Genomic DNA, 25,366 nt, shown 5'->3' on the forward strand with positions numbered 1-25,366 from the left:
AGAGCACAAGCATCCTGGCTGCTCATAATCCTAAAAACCACCTTGTTCCTCTCCCCAGGAATAAAAGACTATTTGCAGCTATGACAGCAGAATCACTTCCTTTCATCTATGAAAACTCACAGAAACCAGACCTCCCAACAGACTGGAGAGAGGCAAAAAAATCTCCCTTATTTTCAAAGGGGTGGAGCATAATCATTACTAATAAAAAGCTTGAAATCTCACTCCAAACTAAATTCTAGATCAGATTAATAAAGCACTGGTTGGATAAGCACTTGATAATCACTAACTGCCAGGATAGGCTCTCTAAAATTATTACACGCCCAACTTACCCCAGACACCTTTCTGTTCCAGTCACTCAATTCATTTATTGGGATAATTCTTTATAGGTAGAGTATATGCGGTGCAGCTGACAAAGGCCACCAGGATTTTCCGCTTGATAAGATGAAGAATCCTGAAGACAAGTAAACCTGAAAGGTGTCTCATGGTGGGACACAGCTATGCCCTTGGCCCTGTGCTGATCAAAATTTTGATCAGTAATGTAGATGAACCTAGGATTATTGACCTAGGAAGGGTGACATTAGAGTAAAGGGGAGAATTCAAAAGCTAATATGATAAGCAAAAATAGGATGAAATTTAACTAGAACATATGTAAAGCCACTGCAATTTAAAAAACTCCTAAATACAGGATGATAGATGTTCAGTCTTCTATGCCAGCAAATACCCCAGGGTGATGCAGCTACTCAGCCTGGGCTAAATTTGGAAATATATCATCTACCTCAGTTGGACAACAACAGGAGAACCAAGTTCCAGTCTGAGTATCACAGAGAAACAATGACTGACAAAAGTGAATCCAGAGATGGGAACCAAGATTAGTAAAAAGTTTGGGAATCATGTCACACAAATGACAGTTGAAAGGGTGAGAATGTAAATTGATATAGCCACTTTAGATAGCAAAGACAGAATCCTGTAAAACTGAAAATATCCGTATGCTGTGACCCAAACAATCCTACTTCTAGATACACATCCTGGAGAAACTCTCACAAATTTATACAATTACCAACAGAGAATTGTTTATAACAGCAAAATTCAGGAAGTCCTTAAGCTTCTTCTGTCAGTAGGAGAATGGCTACACAGAATAAGGTCTACTCACACTCGGGGATACTTTGCAGCCACTAAAAACAATGATGTAGGTCTACTTATAAATCAGGATGGGCTAAGTTTGCAAATTAACAAAAGGAACCTAAAATCCGAGTGGCTTAATACAAGCAAAGTCTATTTATTCCTATGCTACATGCTTAAAAAGTGAGTTGGCAGGAAAGTTCAAGTAGTTATTCTCAGACCCAGGCTGACAGAGAGACCTCATCTCTATCTGCCAGGGGAATTAAATGTGGTAAATCTCATACTGGCTCTTAAAACTTCCATTTGGAAGTGCACCCGTTACTTTTGCTGACATTTCACTGACCAAAGCAAATCACATGGCCACACCTAACTTCAGAAGAGGCAGAACTACAATCCGACCATATGCCCAGATGGCAGACAGCCAAAATATCTTATGTCATACATATAATGACTAATACAATACATAGTATGGAAAGATTAATACAAAACATATGAAAAGATCTAAGACATTTGCTGTATGGACAAAACATATAGACACACCCATAATAACACCATTTGTGTAAATTAAAACAAATCTATATGTTGTTTATACACACCTATATATGCATGACACTGCGAGGGAGGAGGTGGACACTAGAAGGGGTGATCAAAGGGGAAATAACCATTTCTGTAATGTTTTAATTCCTCTATTTAAGAAAAAGAAAAATATGACAAAATCTTAATTGTTGATAATTCTGGCTGGTGAAGAATATGAGTGTTCATTATATTATTCTTTGAATTTTCCACTGCATTAAAAAGCCTTGAATTAAGCTGTTGAAAGAACCAGGAATTTTTTTTGCCTGAGAAGATCACAGATGCGAAAAAGGGGAAGTACGAAAATAGACGGCTTTAACTATCTTGGACAAAGGAGATTTGCTCTGCGTGGTAATGGAGGAGCTGGGAACAATGGTGAGAGACCCTAGAAGGCAGATCTTGGCTTGGGAATAAAGAATGACCTATCATGGAAAGATGAGTGAGTAGCTTCAAAAATGTATGGAGGAAAAATATATATTCTTTGGGGGTAGAAGTGGTAAAGAGTCAGACAACTGCCTGTCTGACAGAATATTGTGGAGAGGATTGTTGCACTGGGAAGGTACCTGGACTTGGTGATCCCCAAGGTCCTTCCAATTCTCAGGTTCCATCAAAGTTAGGCCAGCACCTCACAGTTTAGAGCTCACAGACTCTGGAAAATGCAGCAGTTATCCCAAGACAAGCTTTAAGAAATAATGCAACAATCCGAAATCAACACAGCCTTTAATGGTTTTACCTGGGAATATTTCACAATCAATGAGGAATAATTCACTTAATTGGGCCTGAAAGTTATTATAGTCACAGGATTGGGGGGAGTGATGTTTACAGTATACTGGCCGTAAATAAATCTCACTTTAATTCTCATGCCTTGGTTGACCTTATGTACATAATTAAATCAGTATTATTTGTAGAACTGTTGCCTGTTTAATCACTGTTTCTGTGACTTAAGTTTTTCCAGTACCAAAGTCAAATTGCTCTGATAGCTAAAGAGATTTCCACAGAAACATACCACTGAAATGAGTATTACTGTGTAAAATGAAAGAGTAAGAATAATGAGTGTGTTTTCTTTACAACTAGTTGCTTTGGCTACTGCCAAAAGAAAAAATAAAAATCTTATCAGTGGAAAAGAGTATCACTGACCTGAAAAAATAAAATCCTAGCAGTGGAAAAGACTATCATTGACCTGTCCTTGTGTGAGGAGGGCCAGTCTGGCATAAAAACAGTGGGTCAGAACTCAGGGAGCTCCCTGCTGCTGCCCTGCTCCCAGACAAGAAGATAATGAATTTTAGTGGGAGTAAATGAGACAATATGCTGTACCTGAGGATTTTCTTTCCAAAAGGTACCATATCTTTTGAATACCTACAAATTTTATCTATACATAGTTAATATATGCCCAGAAGGTTATGAGTTGAGCAGCTTTTGCATGCCTGGAAACTGATGGATCTGAAGAGACACCTGGGAAGCCCACTGTGGTTTTTAAGGAACGTTATGTTTCCACCATAAAAATACTGAAAGCATGCTGCAACATAAAAACTTGGGCTTTGTCCATGTGTTTTTGCCCTTTTAGGATTTCCTTCTGGCAGTGATTCTGTACCACCGTAACTAAGAATAGGAAATACTTGCATAAAAGTAACTGTTATTTAATAGTTTCTTCCTATTAAATTTCACAATTAACAACAAAACAAAACAGCTCAGAAGGCCCTGATATATTCTCAAGTTAATGAGGTTAGTATGGCTTGAATACTACCTTCTTTCTTCTTTCTAGACCGATATTCCTGGCTGTGCTGGAGCTTCTCATGGCCGGGCCCCACTATCACCAGAAATACTGATGAGAGAGAAAGCCTTAATATGCTGGAAGAGCGGCTGGCTAGACCACCACAATGCCTTGCAGGGACTCCGGTCTGGCCCTAATCTATAAGCAAAAGCTGATTACTCACCCCCCACCTCCCCAGCCTAGCTTCTCCACCCTTCAAGTGCAAGCACTTACATCCTAAGACATCACAGAGCAGTGTATTTATCCTTGGAAGACAGAGTCTGGTGATAAAACGCAAGAATGTAATGTTCGGAAGAAGAGAGTGTAGGGTAAACCAGAGACAAACGGGAGGGAAGAGGAGGAGAAAGGAGTTGATGAATGAAGTCCTGAGGAGCAAAGGTTACTGAAAAACAGCAGGGCAGAAGTAAGAGAATGTGACAAAGAGGCAGGGCCAAGGAAAACAAGGAGGTCAATGATATGCTGCATGAGGACAAAGAACTGTGCTTCCGGGTGAGATTACCATGTATGCCTTCAGAAAAGTGGCTTTGTTTTTCAGGAGGTCATTATTCTGCCAATACTGCAGCTCCTCTGCTTATACTTAGGAACTTTTGTCCACTTAACTACACCAAACACTGCATCTTTGAAACTATTTCAGAGATATAAATATGTTGGGGAGTTGAGGAAGCCAATCCAAAACATCATTTAAAATATCAGTTAAGACTTCTGGTTGCAGGTAAGATGGAATCAACACATCCACCTTTGTGTCCACCGGAAGCAACTATAAAATCTGTACAGAATGCTTGGGTAGCTATTGGAGAACTCTTTAAAGTATATTATCAGCAGATGAATCAGGGAAGACTATCAGGGTGCCTAGTACAACTGAACTGGTGGTGACTTTACTACTTTTCTTCCTCCCGTATTCTCTGGCCTGAAAACACAACAAAACGTGAAAGTGAGCACTGTGTTTAGAGCACATGTTCTGGCTCAAGGTGCTTTTTTTGGAAAAGGGAACTACTAAAACTCAAGAGAGACTGGGGGGAAATCCCCTGGGGTTTTCTCTCCTTTTTCTCCCTCCTCTCATGTCCAGAAAATCCCATGGTGGAGGCTGTGGCAACAGCAACGAAACTGACTGGCAGAGGGAGACTTGACTGTAGGAGTTAAAACTCTCGAGGGAAAGGAACATTCCATTCCATTCGGTGGAACTATAGCAAGCTCCAAAAGGGCAAAGCCAAATCCCACTGTTTTTTCTTACTTTCTTTCTCTCTCTGTCTGCCTGTCCCTTATGCCCCAGAGGCAGTGCATCATGAAAGCGGGTGCTTTCTGACTGGAGGACCGAAAAGGAAAGCTCTAGAAAACCATAAAATACCATGGTAATAACGAAGAGAGAAGACCTCAGGAAAGCAAACCCATAAAGCTGCTTATGAACAACTGTGATCACCCTCCATCTGGGCATGTGTGGATTTGATCCTAATTAGCATGTCAAAGACTTTGAGAACTGAGCTAAGAGACACTCAGGTCTCAGACCTGACCAGTGGTCATCACACATGGGACAGATCTGAATAGCACTGCAAAGGCATTGAATACTGAACTCATATTGGAACTATAGCCCACTACAGAAGGTGAGCTGGAACTTGCAGTATGAACCTAACCAGGTCAACTGACTGCTAAACAAATAATCAACATTCTCCACTAGACTGAAACAAGATCCAGAGTCTAATAACATAATATTCAAAATGTCCAGGATAAAATCCAAAGTCGCTCGGTATATAAAAAATAAAAATGCCAACTCACATGGGAAAAGACAATCAACAGATGCCAACAGTGAGATGACACAAATGTTGACATTATCTAACAAGTAGGTTAAAGCAGCTATTACAAAAATGCTCAAATGAGCAATCACCAAACTTGAACACTCTTGAAATAAATTTAAATAGAAAGTTACTGGCAAAGTAAAGAGAAGATATAAAGGATAACCAAGTTAAAACTTTAGAACTGGAAAATAAAATAACTGAAATAAAAAATTCACTGAAAGAACACAATAGCAGAATGGAGGAGGCACTGAAACTGAAAATAGACAAACGAACTAGCCAATTTAAATAACAGAAAGAAAAAAGATTCGGGGGGGAGAACCAAAGTGTCAAGGACCTGTATGATAACAATAAACGATCTAATATTTGTGTAACTGGAATCCAATACAGGGAAGAAAAAGACTGTGATGCCGAAAATCATTTGAAGAAAAAACAGATGAAAATTGCCAAGAAGCTGAGAGAATACCAAACATAATACAAAGAAATCCACACCCAGACACATCATAGTCAAACTGCTGAAAACTAAAGACAAAGAACTGAAGAAACAGACAATTCAACACTAATAGAGAGTTCAACATCCCATTCTTGATAACAGAACAACTAGAAAGAAAATCAAGCAAGAATATAGAAAACTCACACAACACTACCAAAAAATTGACCTAGTTGGCATTTACAAAACACTCTTCCCAATATGAGCAAAATAAACATGCTTTTCAAGTGAATACGGAACATTCTCCAGGAACTGGCGGGACTATAACTTGGTTCAGCCACCTTGGAAAACAGTTTGGCAGTTTCTTTAAGAAGTTAAGCATAAATTTACCACACAACTCAGCAATTCTACTCCTAGGAATCTACCCAAGAGAAATGAAAACATATGCCTACACAAGGACAAGTACATAAATGTCCACAGCAGTATTATTCGTGAGAACCTGGAAACACCCCAAATGTCCATCCACAGAGAATAGATAATCATAATGTGGTATATCCATATAATGTAATACTATTCAACAATAAAAAGGAATGAATTACTGATACATGGCACATCCGTGGATGAACCTCAAAAGCATTATGCTACATGAAAGAAGACAGACACAAAAGAGCATACAGTGTATGATCCTTTTTATACAAAATGTCCACAAAAGGCAAACCTATAGAGACAGAAAGTAGATTAGTGGTTGCCTAGGGCTCAGGGGAGGGGAACTGACTGATGGCAAATGGGCACAAAAATTTTTATTGGAGTGATGGAAATATTCTAAAACTGGATTATGGATATGGTTACATAACTTGGTAAGTTTACTAAAAAGCATTAAATTGTATGTTTGAAACATGTGAACTCTGTGGTATGGAAATTATACCTCAATAAAGTTGTCATTTTAAGAATGCTATATCAAAGAAATTATTCAGTATATAAACTTACTTTTTTACATTCAGCATAATGCTCCTGAGATCCATCCAAGTTGTTCCATGTTCATTCCTTTTATTCCATTATATGGATGTACCACAGTTTGTTTAACCATTCACCTACTGAAGGACATTTGGGTTGTTTCCAGTTTTTGGTTATTGCAAATAAAGCTGCTATGAACATTCCTGTATAAATGTGTAACAAGGATACGCTTAAGAGAGTGAAAAGACTCTCTCAGACTAGAATGGACTCATATCCAGGCTACATAATGAACTCCAATAAATTAATAAGACAAACAACTCAAAAGAAAAATGGCAACAGTCTTGAACAGGCTCTTCACAAGAGAATATCAAATGGCAATAAATTATGAAAAGATGTTCCATAGTATTAGGCATCAGGGAAGTAAAAATTAAAAACCACAGTAAGACTTCAAAAAAAAACCCAAAATGTCCATCAACAGGAGAACAAATAAACAAATTTTGGTACATTCATACAATGAAATACTCAGCAATGAAACAGGATATACTACTGATACAACATCATGGATGAAATCTCAAAAACATTATGTTGAACAAAATAAGTCAAAAACAAGCCAAACACGAGCTTACACACTGTATGATTTTATTTACATAAAGTTCAATAGCAGGCAAAACTAATCTATGGTGACAGAAATTGGAATCATGGTTGCCTCTGGTTGGAGAGGATCAAATGAAAAGGTACTTTATGGGGTGACAGAAAATCACCTATATCTTGACTGGGGTGTGAGTTACATGGGTATATACATTTGTCAAGACTCAAACTGTAGGACTTCCCTGGTGGCGCAGTGGTTAAGAATCCTCCTGCCAATGCAGGGGACACGGGTTTGATCCCTGGTCCGCAAAGATTCCCACATGCCGCCGAGCAACTAAGCCCGTGCGCCACAACTACTGAGCCTGAGCTCTAGAGCCTGCGAGCCACAACTACTGAGCCTGTGCACCTAGAATCTGTGCTCCACAACAAGAGAAGCCACCACAATGAGAAGCTCACACACCGCAACGAAGAGTAGCCCCCGCTCACTGCAACTACGCTTGCAGCAACGAAGACCCAACACTGCCATAAATAAATAAACAAATTTATTAATTTTTTTAAAAAGACTCAAACTGTACTCTTAAAATCTTTGCATTTTATTGTATGCAAATTACATCTCAATTAAAAATGAAATAAAGCCACAATGAGATACCACTATTATCCATTAGAATGGCTACAATTCAAAATATTAACAATACAAGTGATGTCAAAGATGTGAACAAATGGTACCTTCTGTATACTGCTGGCAAGAACGTAAATTAGTATAAACGCTTTGGAAAGCTGTTTGACAACCTCTACTAAACCTTAACATATGCGTACGCTATTACCTCACTCTTAGTTATATATCCAGCAGAAATGCACACATTTGTTCCTCAAAAGACATGTGTGAGAATGTTCAGATGAGACATGCTCATCACAGTATAACAGATTTTTTAAAACTGTATGATATATATATTCTCCATCTATGCAAAGTAAAAAAACAGCATTAATCTATAGTGATGGAATTCAGGATAGCAGTAACTTGGTAACCTCTAGGGTAGAGGGAAGGGGTAAGTAAGTCATTGACAGGAAACAGGAAGGGGGCCTCTGAGGTGCTGGTGATGTTCTTTTTCTTGACCTGGGCACTGGTTAAATGGATGTGTTCACTTTGAGATTATTAATAGAGTTGTGCACTTATGACCTGTTCACTTTTTCTTCAGGTACATTCTACTTCCACCTATATTTTAGACTGTCCCTTATGCTGTATGTACGTATAATTAAGGTTTTCTCTCTTTGCTCACTACCAACACCACCCCCTTTGCCCCCTTTATCCTTCTTTAGCATATACACTTCTCTTTCTCTGAATTCCTGTCTGCCTAACTATCAATAACACTTGGTACTTAACCTGAATCTTCATTGGCAGTGACTAGGAACACATAAAGTCAAAATTGCGGTGAGTAAAGTGAGCCCACAAAATAACTGCAGAGAGAACACAGGCATACTTTAAACAGGCAGAATTTCATGAATCAGCATCAAAGAAGCCAGCCCCTGTCTATCTACAGAGGGGAAACCATCCTTTAAATAGTAGGATTAGTTCATTTGCCCACATAATTCCAGGACAAAGCTGTAGACCCAAGAGTGACATTCCTTTACGTGCTCCTTCCTGTATAGGGAATCTTCCCAAAGGCACTTTCACATACTTTAGCAATTACTGGAGTTGAAAAATATTATAAAGGGGGCAAAAAGGCTGTCCAGGAATTGATTCTTAACTCACAGTGTAAAATCTGGACTTACGGAGCTTAATATTAAAAACTCCCACAGGCTAACTTAACTTTCACATTCCCTTTAATTCCACAGAAGGTTATTCATTAATTTACCCACACTCCAAATTTATGTGCAAGATACTACAGGCCTGACACCATGCTCAATACTGCAGATACAGGGACAGAAAACTGCAAGGCCTGTAATTTCGAGGAGCTCAGGGCTCTGGTAGAGTGATAAGGAGAGGAAAAACAAATTACCAGAACCCAGGGTGATAGGTTTTGTAACAGAAAAAGGGAAGGCTCCAAATTTCCTAGGAGCATGGAAGGATAGTGACTAAATCTATCCAGAGAGGGTGAGGAGACTCCATGTTGGAAGTGACACATTATCAGGATGTGGACCAACCGAACAGCATGGGATCTCTCAGTATGGGACCTCTCAAGAACTCAGAACTGCAAAATGCAGGTGCTTACTCTGAGAAATGACTAGTGAAACCCACATTTGGATGTGACTGATTCCGGGTCTGGGAAAATCCCACATGCCACGGAGCAACTAAGCCAGTGCGCTGTACTGAGCCTGTACTCTAGAGCCCATGAGCTACAACTACTGAGCCTGTGTGCCACAACTACTGAAGCCCACGTGCCTAGAGCCCGTGCTCCGCAACAAGAGAAGCTACCTCAATGAGAAGCCTGCGCACTGCAACAAAGAGTAGCTCCCGCTCATTGTAACTAAAGAAAGCCCGCGCACAGCCATGAAGACCCAACACAGCCAAAAATAAATAAATAAATAAATTTATTTTAGAAAACTTTATTTAATCCTTACTAATAAATATGAACCTGGTTTAGGAAGAGGAAGACAAATACTATAAAACTTACTTATATACGAAGACACCATTAGGATGAATACAGGAATTAGAAATGTGACAAATAAAGTATAAATTTAATAGTCCTTTGAAGCCTATGATTTGCGCCTTTCCCTACCACCTACCCTAAGCATCTACTGTATAAATACTTTGCACAGGAGAAGAGTGACTTTAATTGATATTGATTTATGAAGACATGTGAGATACCCCATGATGACTTACAGACCTAAGCACGAATACTTTGCTGGAGCCTGAAAGTCCAGCAGGAGCCAAGAGAACCAAGAACCATACAATTTGGGTATAAATAGAGCCATAGGATACCAAGGCCTGAGGATATCTAGATTACACAATATTAAATATGTGTTCTGGGGGTGAGAGGCTGAATTTTTTCTTGATTGGACTGCCAATCTCTCCTTGAACACAAGGAAACAAAAACTCAGAAATGTTCTAAATTTTCTTCCTCTGCTCCCTTTTACCTTGTCAATCTCTATTGGTCATTTAAAATTCAGCACAGGGGCTTCCCTGGTGGCGCAGTGGTTGAGAGTCCGCCTGCCGATGCAGGGGACACGGGTTCATGCCCTGGTCTGGGAAGATCCCACATGCCGCGGAGCAGCTGGGCCCATGAGCCATGGTCGCTGAGCCTGCGCGTCCGGAACCTGTGCTCCGCAGCGGGAGAGGCCACAACAGTGAGAGGCCCGTGTACCGCAAAGAAAAAAAAAAAAATTCAGCACAGTCATCACCTCTCTTGGAAGCCTTACCTAACCCCCCTTCCACTACCAAGCTGGGTAAAATGCCCATACTAACCTCTACCATAATATTCATCCCCTGTAATTATCTGATCATTTGTACATGTCTCCCAGTGGACTCTAAATTCTGGGAAGGCAAAGAGTGTGTCATGTCTTATCTTTGTGTTTCTAGTACGTAACCCAGTACTTGGTGCTCAACAGAAACTCAGTGAGCATTTTTAGATGGAACTGTGTAGTATCTTTCGTCCAAGGTCACAGAACTGCTGTATGGCAAAGGAAGGCCTACGCCCCAAGACATCTGGCTCTTCACCTAGTGAACTTTTCATTATATCATGTATTTAAAAAGTCACTCATGAAGAAGCCAGACATGAATCTAGAAAACATATTCTATGGATAGACATTTTATTGATCTCTGAATAACCAACAAATATAAACGGTCTAAGTAAACCAATTAAAAGACAGAGAGAGATTGGCAGAGTGGGTTAAAAAACATGATCCATCTATATGTTGTCTGCCACAGCATTTTTAGATGGAACTGTGTAGTATCTTTCGTCCAAGGTCACAGAACTGCTGTATGGCAAAGGAAGGCCTACGCCCCAAGACATCTGGCTCTTCACCTAGTGAGCTTTTCATTATATCATGTATTTAAAAAGTCACTCATGAAGAAGCCAGACATGAATCTAGAAAACATATTCTATGGATAGACATTTTATTGATCTCTGAATAACCAACAAATATAAACGGTCTAAATAAACCAATTAAAAGACAGAGAGAGATTGGCAGAGTGGGTTAAAAAACATGATCCATCTATATGTTGTCTGCCACAACTCACTTCAAATATAAGGAAAGGTTGAAAGTGGAAAAAAATGGAGAAGGATATAAGATATAAATATTACTCAAAAGAAAGCAGTGTGGCTATATTAATATCAATAAAAAGATAATCACCAGATGGAGAAGAACATTAAATAATGATAGAAGGATCAATCTACCAAGACATAGCAATCCTAAATATGTATGCACTAAAAAAATGGAGCTGCAAAATATGTGAAACAAAAACTAACTGATCTGAAAGGAGAAATAGATAAATCCACAGTCATAGTTGGAGATTTCAACATTCTTCTCTCAACAATTGATAGAACTAGTAGACAGAAAATCAGCAAGGACATATTGATAGAAGAACTCAACAAACACAATCAACCAATACGATTTAACTGACACCTGTAGAACACTGCATCCAACAACAGCAGATTACATTTTTTTCAAGCACCCACAGAAAATATACCAAGACAGACCGTATCTTGGGCCATGAAACAAGCTTAAACAAATTTAGTAAGATTGAAGTCATATGGAGTGCATTCTCTGACCACAGTGGTATCAAAGCAGAAATCAGCAGCAGAAAGACAACAGGAAAATCTCTATAAACACTTGGAAACTAAATAACATACTTCTAAATAAGCCATGGGCCAAAGAGGAAATCTCAAGGGAAAATTTTAAAGTACACTGAACTGAATGAAAATGAAAATACATACAACATATCAAAATATGTGGGGCACAGCTTAAAGCAGTGCTGAGAGGGAAATTTACAGTACTAAATACTTACATTAGGAAAGAAGAGTCTCAAGTCAGTAATCAAAGCTCCTGCCTCAAGAAACTAGAAAAAGGAGAATAACAATCCTTGGAATAGGATACAAAAGTAGATGAAGGTTTGGGAAGAATGAGAGTCAACTTCTATGAAATAGCAACACTGGATAGTTAGGTCAACCACTTAGGCCTGAAGTGGGCACAAGGTGGTACATGGCAGAATGTTTGGGCAGTGAGAAGACCAAACTAATGCTAACATCTCAGATGAATCCAAGAGTTTAGGTAAAGATAGAAATTAAGCTCTGGGCTTCCTACAGCAGCTGCACAGCTTTAAAATCTCCTCAAGGATATGCACCATAGGGCATATATTATCAATACATATACATAAACTCACAGAGGGGCCTAACTTGAGCAGAAGGTGATTAACACACCAGTTGGATTCTCACCTGTCAGGTGTACCTAGGAGCAGCCTATCTTACCAGGAATCTAGGTTCTTGAGGGACCAAGGAATTCCCTAGTAAAGAAGGGAATCCCAAGAGAAGATGGTAGCTCATCAACTGATCTAGTGGCAATACCCCAAGGTATGAGAGAGGAATGATTCAGAAAATGGTGTGAAGTGTGTTACTCAGGTTAATCTAAAAGCTCAGTTTTCAAGGACGTGGTTCAGAATCCAGTAAGAGATGGGCTTTCCACAGAAACCTAAACAAGCTGACATGCAGCCCCCACAGCCCCAGAAGATCCAGCTGCAGCAGGAGGATGAGAGTCAAAGTCAAGGTCCATAGCACAGACACCAGTACCCTTAACTGGGAAGTGTACGAGTGAGCCACCCACATGGACAGAGTCAGGCATGTCAGTGGTATTTGCAGCACTGGGGGCTGTGCAAACACAGGAGAGCAGCCTCCAGGGGCTGAAAGCACTAGCAGCCCAGCAAGGACCCTGCCCCAGAGGTCACCAAAGGTGCTAAGAGCAAAGAGGAGAGGAGGGAGACGACACTTGGAGCTCTAGAATACCTATTCAGGAAAACACAACAGATACCTCCAGCGTAAACTGGGTATGTTTGAAGACTTCCCTGGAAGCTGGAGAACTATAATAGAGCTGGCAAAAGTCTGAGGGACTGTTATCCGGACCCTGCTTTCACCGCCAGAATGGTGTGGCCCAGGACATTCAGAACAGCTATATTTCATAGTAGTAGTAGATCCAAGAGAGAATATATAATTATAGAACACATATGTATAGAAAATACATATGCAGGCATAGCACAAAGAGAGATTTGTTTTCCTGTCACCTAAAAGGTAAGTTTACAAACCAAGATAATAATATTTTTACCCTAAAAATTAATGTGTATTGTGCATTTAAAATTTGTTGTTGCCAGGAACTCTATGATAGGCAACCCACTTGAGAAGCTTAAATTTCAATGCGTAACAGAAGTTAACTTGGGCCTAAAAAAAAATCCTTAAATTCATGCATAGTACAGATGTGGCTCATTTGGTCCTTGAGATGGAGGCAAGAGGTTAGGAGAAACAGGCCATGTACATCTCAATGGACTTCTGATGCCAGCTGGCAAGGTAGGTCAATAAGCCCAAAGGAAAGGTCCACCTATAGTGGTAGGGGTGAGGGGCAACGGTTCCTGGTCTGAGTTGGGCTTTCCTCTTCATTTAAAAGTGATCAGCCATTTCCTCTCACTAGTCATAGAGAAAAAGACTCACAAAAGCAGCCTACAGAAAGTCAACTAGGTAATTAGACCTGTAAAAAGCCCAACAGAGAAGCAGGAAAGCAAAGTTTAAATAATGACCTTTACCTCGTCCAGCCAAGAAAACCTCCCTAAGCCCCTCACACTTGGGCCTCAGGTGCCTCCAACTGACAATCTTCTTCAACCAGGTAGAAACAGTCCTGGCTTTTCTTCTAATCAATTTCTCCTGATCTGAAAGACTAATTTTATTTTATGTTTTGCCCTTTATTTATTTAATTTTCCCCTCAGCTTTATTGAGGTATAATTGACAAATAAAATTATAATATATTTAAAGTGTACAATGTGATGATTTGATTTGATATACCTATACATTGTGAAAGGATTCCCACCAAGTTTACACATCCATCACTACAGAGTTACCTTTTTTCCTTTCTGTGGTGAGAACATTTAAGATCTACTCTCTTAGCAACTTTCAAGTATAAAATACAGTATTGATAACTATAGTGACCATGCTGTACATTACATCCCCAGAACTTATTCATCTTATAACTTAAAGTTTGTACCCTTTTACCAACCTCACCCCATTTCTCCCGCCTCTTTGCCCCTAGCAACCACCATTCTACTCTCTGTTTCTATGAGTTTGACCTTTTTTTTTTTTTTTTTGATTCTACATAGAAGTGATACCATGCAGTATTTGTCTTTCTCTGTCTGGCTTATTTCACTGAGCATAATGCCCTCCCAGTTTGTCCATGTTGTTGCAAATAGTAGGATTTCCTGAAGGGCTAATTTTAAAAGAACAGAATATTGCTGCAGAACTGAAAACATTTAATACATGTCAATAGACTAGTACTGTAATCAGTTAATAATTCTTATCTTCTACTTTTCTTACACCTAAGACACTTATTCAAAGAGCAAAGTTTGAATTCTAGCTACCCTTTTCACACAGTTCAGATCAGTGACATCCTAACTCAATTCACTGGACATTATTCTAAACAAGGAATTAGCAAACGTTTTCTGTAAAGGGCTAGACAGTATATATTTTTTGCTTTGCAGGCCATTAAGCCTCTGTCTTAACTACTCAACTCTGCCATTACAGCATAAGAGAAACCACTGACATTGATTTATGTAAATAAATGGACATGGCTGTGTTCCAATAAAACTTCACTTATAGGGGCTTCCCTGATGGTCCAGTGGTTAAGAATCCGCCTTCCAACGCATGGGACTCAGGTTTGATCCCTAGCCACAGAACTAAGATCCCACATGCTGTGGGGCAACTAAGCCCCCGTGCCACAGCTACTGAGCCCGTGTGGTCTAGATCCCGTGCGCTGCAACGAAGAGCCCGCGTGCCTCAGTGAAGAGCCCGTGTGCCGCAACTAAGACCCGACGCAGCCAAATAAATAAATAAGTAAATAAATATCAAAAAAACTTCACTTACAGACACTGAAATTTTAATTTCATACAATTTTCACATGTCATCAAATATTATTCTTCTTTTGATTTTTCCAACCATTTAAAAACAGAAAAATCCATTCCTAGCTTATAGGCTGCACGAAAACAGGTAGTGGGACAGATTTAGCAGGCAGGCTATAGTGTACCAATCCCTGCTCAAACCAAGACTTAATGCCTCCCTGAAGGAATTTAAAATATGAGACTTTCCCTGATTTTTTTTTAAAAAAGTAGACATTTCAAACGAGCATCTCACCATTAACTTAAGCTAAAGTTTCAGTTTAGGAGGAGGGACAAATTCTATAAATGCATAGGAACGTATTATAGTAGTGTAAACAGAACTTGAACACTAACTTATAGACCTGCAACTTACTAGGTGTGTAAAACTACAAAACTCACTCATTCTCTCTGGAGCTCAATTCTCTCCATTCTAGTCCATTTCCAACAATCTTCCACATCACTGAAAGGGAGCAGGAGTTACAACTATAATTTACTAATGTTAAATTCTGTCTGGGATGTACAGAAAATATTTCTATTTCTACTGTGTGCAGGTCCCTACAAAGCAAAGATACTTTCAAAAGAATTTTTTTTGTCATTATTATTCCAATCTCTTCTGGATCCGGAGCCTATTTATGAGACTTTGAATAGCCTGAGCAGTGAAAAACCCCAAACAGAATAAACCCAAAGAAACCCGTTTCCAGACATATCCAAATCAAACTGCTGAACGTAGTACAAAGAAAAAAATCTTGAAAGCAGCCAGAGGAAAAATACATTACCTTATAGGGGTATAACAATTCGAATTACAGTGGATTTCTTGTATCAAAAACCATGGAGGTCATAAGGAAATGGCACAACATGTTTGAAGTGTGGGGAAAAAAGAACTGTCAACACATAATTCTATATCCAGCAAAAATATCTTTCAGGGATGACAATTTATAGCCAGCAATCTGCTCTAAAAGAACTGCTAGAGGAAGTTCTTCAGCCAGTTGGGAAATTAATAGCAGAAAGAAATTTAGCACATTAGGAATGAAGGAACAGCAATATAAATTGTAAAATTTGGGTAGATATAACAGACTGTTCTTCTCTTGAATTACTTAAAATATGTTTGGCAGCTGATAGCAAAAACAATAAGAATGTGTGAAGGGATTTTCAGTATGTGTAGATGTAATATATAAGACAACTATAACATAAAGGGGAGAGGGTAAAGGGACCTACAGGGTGTAAGGTTTCTGCATGACTCCTGAAGTGGTAAAGTATTGATTCTAAGCAGACTGTGCAAGGCTTAATATGTATATTATAATCCCTAGAGTAACCACAAAAGATATGCAAAGAGATAAACTCAAAAATCACAGTAGGGCTTCCCTGGTGACACAGTGGTTGAGAGTCCGCCTGCCGATGCAGGGGACGCAGGTTCGTGCCCTGGTCCGGGAGGATCCCACGTGCTGCGGAGCGGCTGGGCCCATGAGCCATGGCCACTGAGCCTGCGCGTCCGGAGTCTGTGCCTCGCAGCGGGAGAGGCCACAGCGGTGAGAGGCCCACATACCGCAAAAAAAAAAAAAAAAATCACAGTAGATTAATTAAAATGGAGCACTAAAAAATGTTCAAATAACCCAAAAGGCAGGAAAGTGGAAAAGAGAGGAAATAATAACAGAGGCATAACACAAAGAAAAGAAATAATAAAATGGTAGGTTTAAACCAAGCATATCAATAACTACATTAAGTGGAATGGTCTAAACATACAATTAAAAGACAGAGACTGTCAGAACAGATTTAAAAAACATGATCCCACCACAAAGACTATAAGAAAATCATTTAAAATATAATGATATAGGTAGATGAAAAGTAAAAGATGAAAAAAGATATGATGCAAATGCTGATCAAAAGAAAGAATTCAGGGCTTCCCTGGTGGCGCAGTGGTTGAGAGTCCGCCTGCCGATGCAGGGTACACGGGTTCGTGCCCCGGTCCGGGAAGATCCCACATGCTGCGGAGCGGCTGCACCCATGAGCCATGGCCGCTGGGCCTGCACGTCTGGAGCCTGTGCTCTGCAATGGGAGAGGCCACAGCGGTGAGAGGCACACGTACCGCCAAAAAAAAGAAAGAATTCAGAGCAAAGAAAATTACAAGGATAAAGTGGGCCTTTCCGTCTGGCGGCAGCCATCAGGTGAGCCGAGATGGGCACTTGCTAGTACATCCAGGAGCTATGGAGGAAGAAGCAGTCCCACATAATTTGCTTTCTGCTCAGGGTGCACTGCTGGCAGTACCGCCAGCTCTCTGCACTGCAGAGGGCCCTCTGCCCCACCCAGCCTGACAAGGTACACAGGCTGGGCTACAAGGCCAAGCAAGGTTATGTCATATATCGGATTCATGTGCGCTGTGGTGCCCACAAATGCCCAGTTCCTAATGGTGCCATCTACAGCAAGCCTCTCCATCATGGTGTCAACCAGCTCAAGTTTGCTCGAAGCCTTCATTCTGTTGCCAAGGAGTGAACTGGACGTCACTATGGGGCCCTAAGGGTCCTGAATTCTTACTGGGTTGGTGGAAGATTCTACTTACAAATTTTTTGAGGTTATCGTCATTGATCCATTCCATAAAGCTATCAGAAGAAACCCTGTCACCCAGTGGATCACCAAACCAGTCCACAAGCACAGGGAGATGTGGGGGCTGACATCTGCAGGCAGAAAGAGCCGCGGCCTTGGAAAGGGCCACAAGTCCCATCACACTATTGGTGGTTCTCGCCGTGCAGCTTGGAGAAGGCGCAATACTCTCCAGCTCCACCATTACCGCTAATATAAGTAATGTTTGTAAAATTCTTACCTAATAAACAATTTAGGACATTCATGTCCGCTTAAAGGTGTTTTTAAATTTGTCTGTTAAAACTAGTTGTCTCCAGATTATTTCATTGAATGCATTGTCAAATTATGAAAATTAAAGTGCAATCATGTTTGAAGACTTTAAGTGCTGGTGTATCTTGTTTCTAATAAGGGAAATGCCTTTGTTTTTGCTTTATTAGGGAGTTGATATGTCCGTGTTTAAAATGCTGTTTGGTACAATAGGTGTAAAATAAATTCTGGAAAAGAGAAGTGCAGAAACTAGCCATGTAGATTTGTTGATGCACGTGATGAAACCTACAGCTTTATTGGGGTGGTGCAATGCTCTGCTGGTTTACTCTAAAGTGGCTGTTTTATGGAGTTTGGCAAGGACAAACTGTTTAAATTGGATTTTCCTTGGAAATGTGAAGGATGTCCTCATCCTTTATCATGATCATACGCAGAAAAACAATGAAAGTTGACTAGGGCCCACATTTTTAGACTTAATCTAATATTCCATTTATGTAACAGCTGCTTCCGAAAGGCGAAAAGTAAAGGAGTGTCACCATTTTTAAGAGAATTGAATAAACCTGTTGCAAGAGGGTTCTCTTACAAATGAAAACATCCTGGTTAACCTAAATTAAACTGCCTTGGCCTCCATGGTACCAATGATGTTCACATAAAAGATGGGAGCTACTGGTTTATTCCCAGGACTGGGATCTGTAGAATACTGAACTTCATGCAAAATAGTCATGGTATTTACACTGGTGTATACTGAAACTGATGGAAATTGAACATTAGGTAAATGAGAAGGGAGTTAATTAGCCCTAAGGTTTGTAAGCTAGTAATGCTAGGATTGGGAAATTGGTGTCCATCAGATACCTTTCAAGTGTGGGAGGACAGAAAAGGCTTGGATCAAAATTTTAAATGTTTTATCTGTAATATTAGTTTGTGACCATTATGAACTCTCTAAGCCACCACAGAGGGGACAACAGGGTTGGTTTTATTTAAAAGTAACACTGCTAAGTCTAATCAGTGCTATTTTGGGTCAAGCCACATTATCCATTCCCATAAGGATACTGAGAAAAGTCATGTAGTTGGTGTCAATACAAGTTCAATTGGTTTCCAATTTTATGTGTTGTTTACAGTTATTTTTTCTCATCCCTGCTCAAACTACCCTCAAGAGCCTCACCATTCCACAAACTTGCCAGGCCACCAGTTGTGGCTGGGCATACCACTACATTCTGCTTGCATCATGTTCTGTTTCCCAGGGTGGATTTGAGTGTATAGGAAATATGGAAGAGGAATTGCCCCAATTCTTGGTTTGCTATCTTAACAGGTAGGTTAATTCTGAAATCTAATTGCTGGTTTTCTTGAACCAATTTTTCTCGTATTTTCTTCAAGGGTCTTGAAAGGTCCACTTAATGATTTCCAGAAAACATGTAGCAGGCTCGCAAAACGTTTTGAGACCCAAATTTCTTCCCACTCAAAAAAAAAGTCTTAAACCATATAATTTTGTGTGTAGAGCTTGTTCAACTATACATAATAATAGAAAAAATGTCTATTAAACTAAAAAGAAAGGATAAAGTGGGATATAAAGAGACATGTCATAATGCTAAAAGGGTTATTTAATTCACCCCAAAGACTTAACAATCCTAAATGTGTAAACACCTAACAACAGTGCTTCAAAATATGTGAAGCAAAAACTGTCAGATCTAAAATTAGAAGTAGAAAAATCCACAATTATAGTTGGAGACTTCAACATTCCTCTCTAATTAATATATAGAACTAGCAGACAGAAAATCAGCAAGAATATGTAAGAACTGAACACTATTATCAACCAAGTGGAATTAGCTTATATGTACAGAACACTCTATCTAACAATCACAGAATATATATCCTTTCAATAAGATAGATCACATCCTGGGTCACAAAACAAACCTCAAATATAAAAGAACTGAAATCATACAGAATATGTTCCCTGACCATAAAGGAAATAAAATAGAAATCGACAACAGAGAGATAAGAGGAAAAGCTCCAAATACTTGGCTATTGGATATCATATATCTAAATAACCCATTAATCAAAGAGAAACTTTTAAGGGAAATTAGAAAATATTTTTAATTAAAGAAAAATGAAAAAACAACATAACTCAATTTGTGGGCTTAGAGGGAAATTCATAGCAGTAAATGATATTTTAGGGAAAAAAATCTCTCATATAAATTCAGGTGACCCTTGAACAATCAGGGGTCAGGGGTGCCAAACCTCTGCACAGTCAAAAATCCGTATCTAACTTATTGTCAGCCCTCCCTATCCATGGTTCCTCCATAACCTCAATTCCTCTGTATTGGCACTTTCACATCTGTGGATTCAACCAACCATGTGGATCGTGTAGTACTGTAGTATTTACTATTGAAAATAATCCACATATAAGTGGACCTGCACAGTTCATACCCCTGTTGTTCAAGGGTCAACTGTAATCTAGGCTTCCCCCTTAGGAACCTAGAAAAAGAGCAAAATAAACCCAAAGCAAGCAGGAAAAGGAAATAAGATAAAGCAGAAATCAATGAAGCTGAAAACAGAAAAACAACAGAGAAAAATAAATGAAAACAAAAGCTGGTCCTTTGAAAAGATCAATAAAATTGATAAACCTCTAGCAAAACTGAGAAAGAAAAAAAAAAGCAAATTACCAATATGAGGAATGAAAGAGGAGATTATCACTATAGACCCCGCAGACATAAAAAGGTAATAAGGGGATGCTACCATGAATAACTCTACACACATAAGTTAGACAACTTAAATGAAATGGACAGACTGCTCGAAAACCACAAACTACTAAAACTCATTGAAGATGAAACAGGTAACCTGAATAATGACCCATCTATTAAGGAAATTAAATTCACAGCTAAAAATCTTTTTTAAAAGAAATGCCCAGGCCCAGATGGTTTCACTGGCAAATTCCAACAAACATTTAAAGAAAAGATAACACCATTTTATAGGCAAGTGGTTATGGCACAGGGACTACAGTCAGACTTCCTGAATTTTAATCTCTGCTCAGCCACTTACTAATTCTGTGCTCTTGGGAAACTGTTAACATTTCTGTGCTTCAGAATGTTTCATTATTGGTTCAAAAGGGGAAAATAATAGTATTGTACTTATAGGATTGATATGAGTATTGAATAAATTATTAAATATAAAGTAAAAAAATTAAAAAAAGAAAAGATAACACCAATTCTGCAAGATCTCTTCCAGAAAACAGGAGAGGACAGAATCTTTCCCTACTCATTTTATGAAGCCCTGATACCAAACCCAGACAAGCAATACAAAAAAGAAAACTATAGACCAATATCCCTCATGAATATAAAAGCAAATACCCTCAACAAAATATTAGCAAATCTAACAGCAATATATAAAACCCTACAACCAAGTGGGGTTTCTCCCAGGAATGAAAAGCAGGTTCAATATTTGAAAATCAATCAATGTAATCAACATATTAAGTCTAAAAAAGAAAAACCAAATGATAATATCAGTTGATGAGGACAAAACCATTTGTCAAAATTCAAAATGCATTCATAATAGAAAACTCTCAGCATAGTAGGAATAGAAGGGAACTTCCTCAACTTGATAAAGAACTTAAAGGTAAAATAAGAAAAAGCTGTGCTCTCTCGTCACTTCTATCAAACATCATACTAGAAGTCTTAGCCTGTGCAAAAAGGGACAAAAAATATATAAAAGGTATACAGATTGAAAGAAAGAAATGAAAGTATCCCTACTCCTAAACAGCATGATTGTTTGCTTAGAATATATCAGAGAAATCTATTTTTTTTAAGTCCTATAACTAACAGCTTAGCAAGGAAGCAGGATATAAGGTCAATACAAAAATCAATCATATTTCTATATGGTGGCAATAAACAACTAGAAACTGAATCTTTAAAAAAATATATCATTTACAACAGCTCCAAAGAAATGAAACATTCAGGTATATATCTAACAAAACATGTACAGGATCTCTATGGTGAACACTACAAAACATAGATGCTTCCATGAAAAAAATCAAAGAAAATCTAAAGAAATGGAGAAATATGCTATATTCATGTGGTGGAAGATTCAGCATATTAAAGATGTCATTTTTCCCCAAAGTCATCAGATTCATGATTAGATTTAACCTAATTCAAACAAAAATGCCAGTAGGATTCTTTGTAAATATAGACAAGATGATTCTAAAATTTATAAAGAACAGCAAAAGATCTAGAATAGCTAAAACAAATTTTAAAAAGAAGAATAAAGTTGGAGAAACACACTGATTTTAAGGCATAATATAAAGCTACAGTAATCAAGACAGTGGTATTGATGAAGTGATAAAAACAGAACAATGGAACAAAAGAGAGTTAAGATATTGACCTACATAAATACAGGCAACTGATTTTTGAAACAGGTGCAAAAGCAATTTAGAGGAGGAAAGATAGTCTTTTGAACTAACGGTGTGGGAACAATTAGACATCCATATGTAAAAAACAGATCTCCACCTAAACTTCACATCATGGACAAAGATTAACTCGAAATAGGCACATATCTAAATGTAAAACATATAACTACATAACTTTTAGAAGAAAACATAGGAGAAAATCTTCATGATCTAAGGTTAATATAAGAGTTCTTAGACATGAGTCCTTTTAAAAAATGATAAATTGGACTTCATCAAAATTAAAATCTTGCTTGGTGAATGACACCATTAAGAGAATAAAAAACCGGGGCTTCCCTGGTGGCGCAGTGGTTGAGATCCGCCTGCAGATGCAGGGGACACGGGTTCGTGCCACGGTCCGGGGAGATCCCACGTGCCGTGGAGCAGCTGGGCCCGTGAGCCATGGCCGCTGAGCCCGCGCGTCCAGAGCCTGTGCTCTGCAATGGGAGAGGCCACAACAGTGAGAGGCCCGCGTACCGCAAAAAAAAAGAGAATAAAAAACCAAGCCACAGATGTAGAGAAAATATTTACTGATAAACCACATAACCAACAAAGGATTTTTATTCAGAATATTAAAAAAAAAAAACAAAACTCTCGGACTTCCCCGGCAGTCCAGTGGTTAAGCCTCCGCGCTTCCAATGCAGCGGGTGTGGGTTCAATCCCTGGTCGGGCAACTAAGATCCCACAGGCTGCACGGTGCAGCCAAACAAAACAAAACAAAACAAAAAACAAAACTCTCAAAACACCACAGCAAGAAAACAAACTACCAAATTTAAATTAAAGCAAAATACTTGAACAAATACTCCTCTCAACAAATACTTGAGTAAAATACTCCTCTGATGGGCTCAATAAAAGTCATGAATTTTAATTTAGTTTGGCTAATTGTAAGGGTAAGAGCAACACTACTTCCAGCTCCCTACATCCCAAGGCAGAAGCTGGCCCAAACAGATTATTTTTTCAAAAACATTCTATTGTGAAATATTACAGAATTCTGTTTTAATAATCACCAGGGTAAAAGTAGGTTGAAAAAATTACTCCTACTCCTGTTCTATATCCTCAACCCACTTCACCCCCTCCTCCTTGGTGTTTTAGAATTTTGGTTCAGACTTGCTTTGCAGAGGATTCCCTATGCTGCATGGAAACTTGGCACTTTGGTCTTTGTATGAATGGGCACCATATTTCGATTATTTCTGAGTTTGAGTGTTTATTGGAAGATATTTGTTTCATACCTCTTTCAATAAAGTTGTCAAGCTGATTCAGAATATTTATAAATACCAGTTTGTTTGTGAACCACGTTTTAACCCACCCTTCCTGTTTCTCAGGATGTTTCAAATCTGTATGCATTTAATACTCAGTGGTGTTGTAGATCATTAAATTTTATTAATGTGAAAGAGATCCATTCTTTTGCTTGACTCCATTTTAAATCTTTTGGGTGCTGACAGGGCAGAATGCAACCCTCCATTTGGGCTCTATTCTCCATTTTCATCCTGGACAACTGCAAACCAATGATTGACACTGAGTACTAGTTGAGCCTGCTTGGGGAAGGGGGTGAGGGTAGTCAGGGCTGAGCAGTGTCTAGTGCCTGGAACTCACTGAGCATTTGCTGAATCTGTTAATTTGATTATACTAGTCAGCAGTGTGAAAAGGCAAGTGTTAAAATAAAACGTGTTAGGGAAAAGGAGGCTCTATCACAACAAGCTGCAGTATATTTTGCCAAAGCTATTAGATTTTTGAGGCAGCTGGTAGTTTATCAATTTTTACTGCTCCAATATAGTTATTTTATGGCCATTACTAGCAAAAGCGGATTACAGGAATAGTGTTTGACAGGAAAGAAGGGCCCAGTGTGAGTCTATTTGTTCTGGATCTCTAAAACAAAGGTTCTTAATGTCATCCTCTCGGTTTATAGATAGAACAGTAACATGATAGGAAAGACATCAGTTTCTCATTTTGTGAGAGTAGTTCCAGAAAGTCTTTCTGCAGTTTTCTTGAGCACCTGCAGAGGTATCCAGTTTTTTTCCTGAAAAGACCTCTTCAGGTACCAGCATGATCACAAAGGTATTTCAAGGTGCTCTTACAGCATTAAAACCAGCAGTCAGTAGTAGATATCAGGGACTTTGTGCAGGATGGGACATGGTCCACAGACAATGTTGTAGGATGTTCGGGGTATAATATATATAATTACAATATAATTTTCAAAATTAAGAACATGACTCACATACAAATACAGAATGAACACATGTCAAAGACTAATTTATTAGTGAGGGACCCAGCATTATGTAAGGCTGATTCAAAGAATATTTGAGAGATTCAGTATATATAAATACTGAAAGTAAAAATGCTAGAATAAGAAAGCTAAATTAGATAGAAAAGTGGTTAATGCACTATAGGACAGTTAATCCATAGTCTTTGGGATTATTTCTTCTACCAAACAGAAATTTTTTTCATCTCTACCAGACAAAAAATCTTTAAGTTAACATGTCACTTCAAAAAGTCTGGATCCTAATCATTAGTGAATAATAAGCCAAACAAGGATGTAATCCCCTAGAGAACTAAATAATCCTTGGGTTATTTAGACACACTTGGGTTATAGACACACATCTCTCAGTCAATGCTCCAGAATGACAACGAAAGGACATTTGGTCGTCCTTTTGTATTATTTTTTAAGTTTTAAAATAATTTCTATTAACAGAGGGTTAATAGTTTTATACCTGAGTCTAAGTCTTTGGAAGTAAAATTAAGGTTCTAGGGGGCCCACCTTTGGAATAGTGTAGTAACGCTTCTATATTTTACTTTACACATGTGTTTCAAAATA

General features: G+C 38.7%; 1 protein-coding gene and 1 pseudogene across 12 annotated transcripts in view; one reads left to right on the top strand and one right to left on the bottom strand.

The window, feature by feature from the left end:
* Positions 1–25,366, bottom strand: part of JADE3 (jade family PHD finger 3) — a 150,087-nt gene that overhangs the window by 98,766 nt on the left and 25,955 nt on the right. The window lies entirely within an intron of this gene.
* Positions 17,457–19,340, top strand: LOC111165551 (large ribosomal subunit protein eL15 pseudogene; annotated as a pseudogene).

The sequence above is a fragment of the Delphinapterus leucas genome, chromosome X (assembly GCF_059928025.1).
Source record: "Delphinapterus leucas isolate spDelLeu-1000000601 "Yukka" chromosome X, BTC_Dleu_Yukka2, whole genome shotgun sequence".
Lineage (NCBI taxonomy): Eukaryota > Metazoa > Chordata > Mammalia > Artiodactyla > Monodontidae > Delphinapterus > Delphinapterus leucas.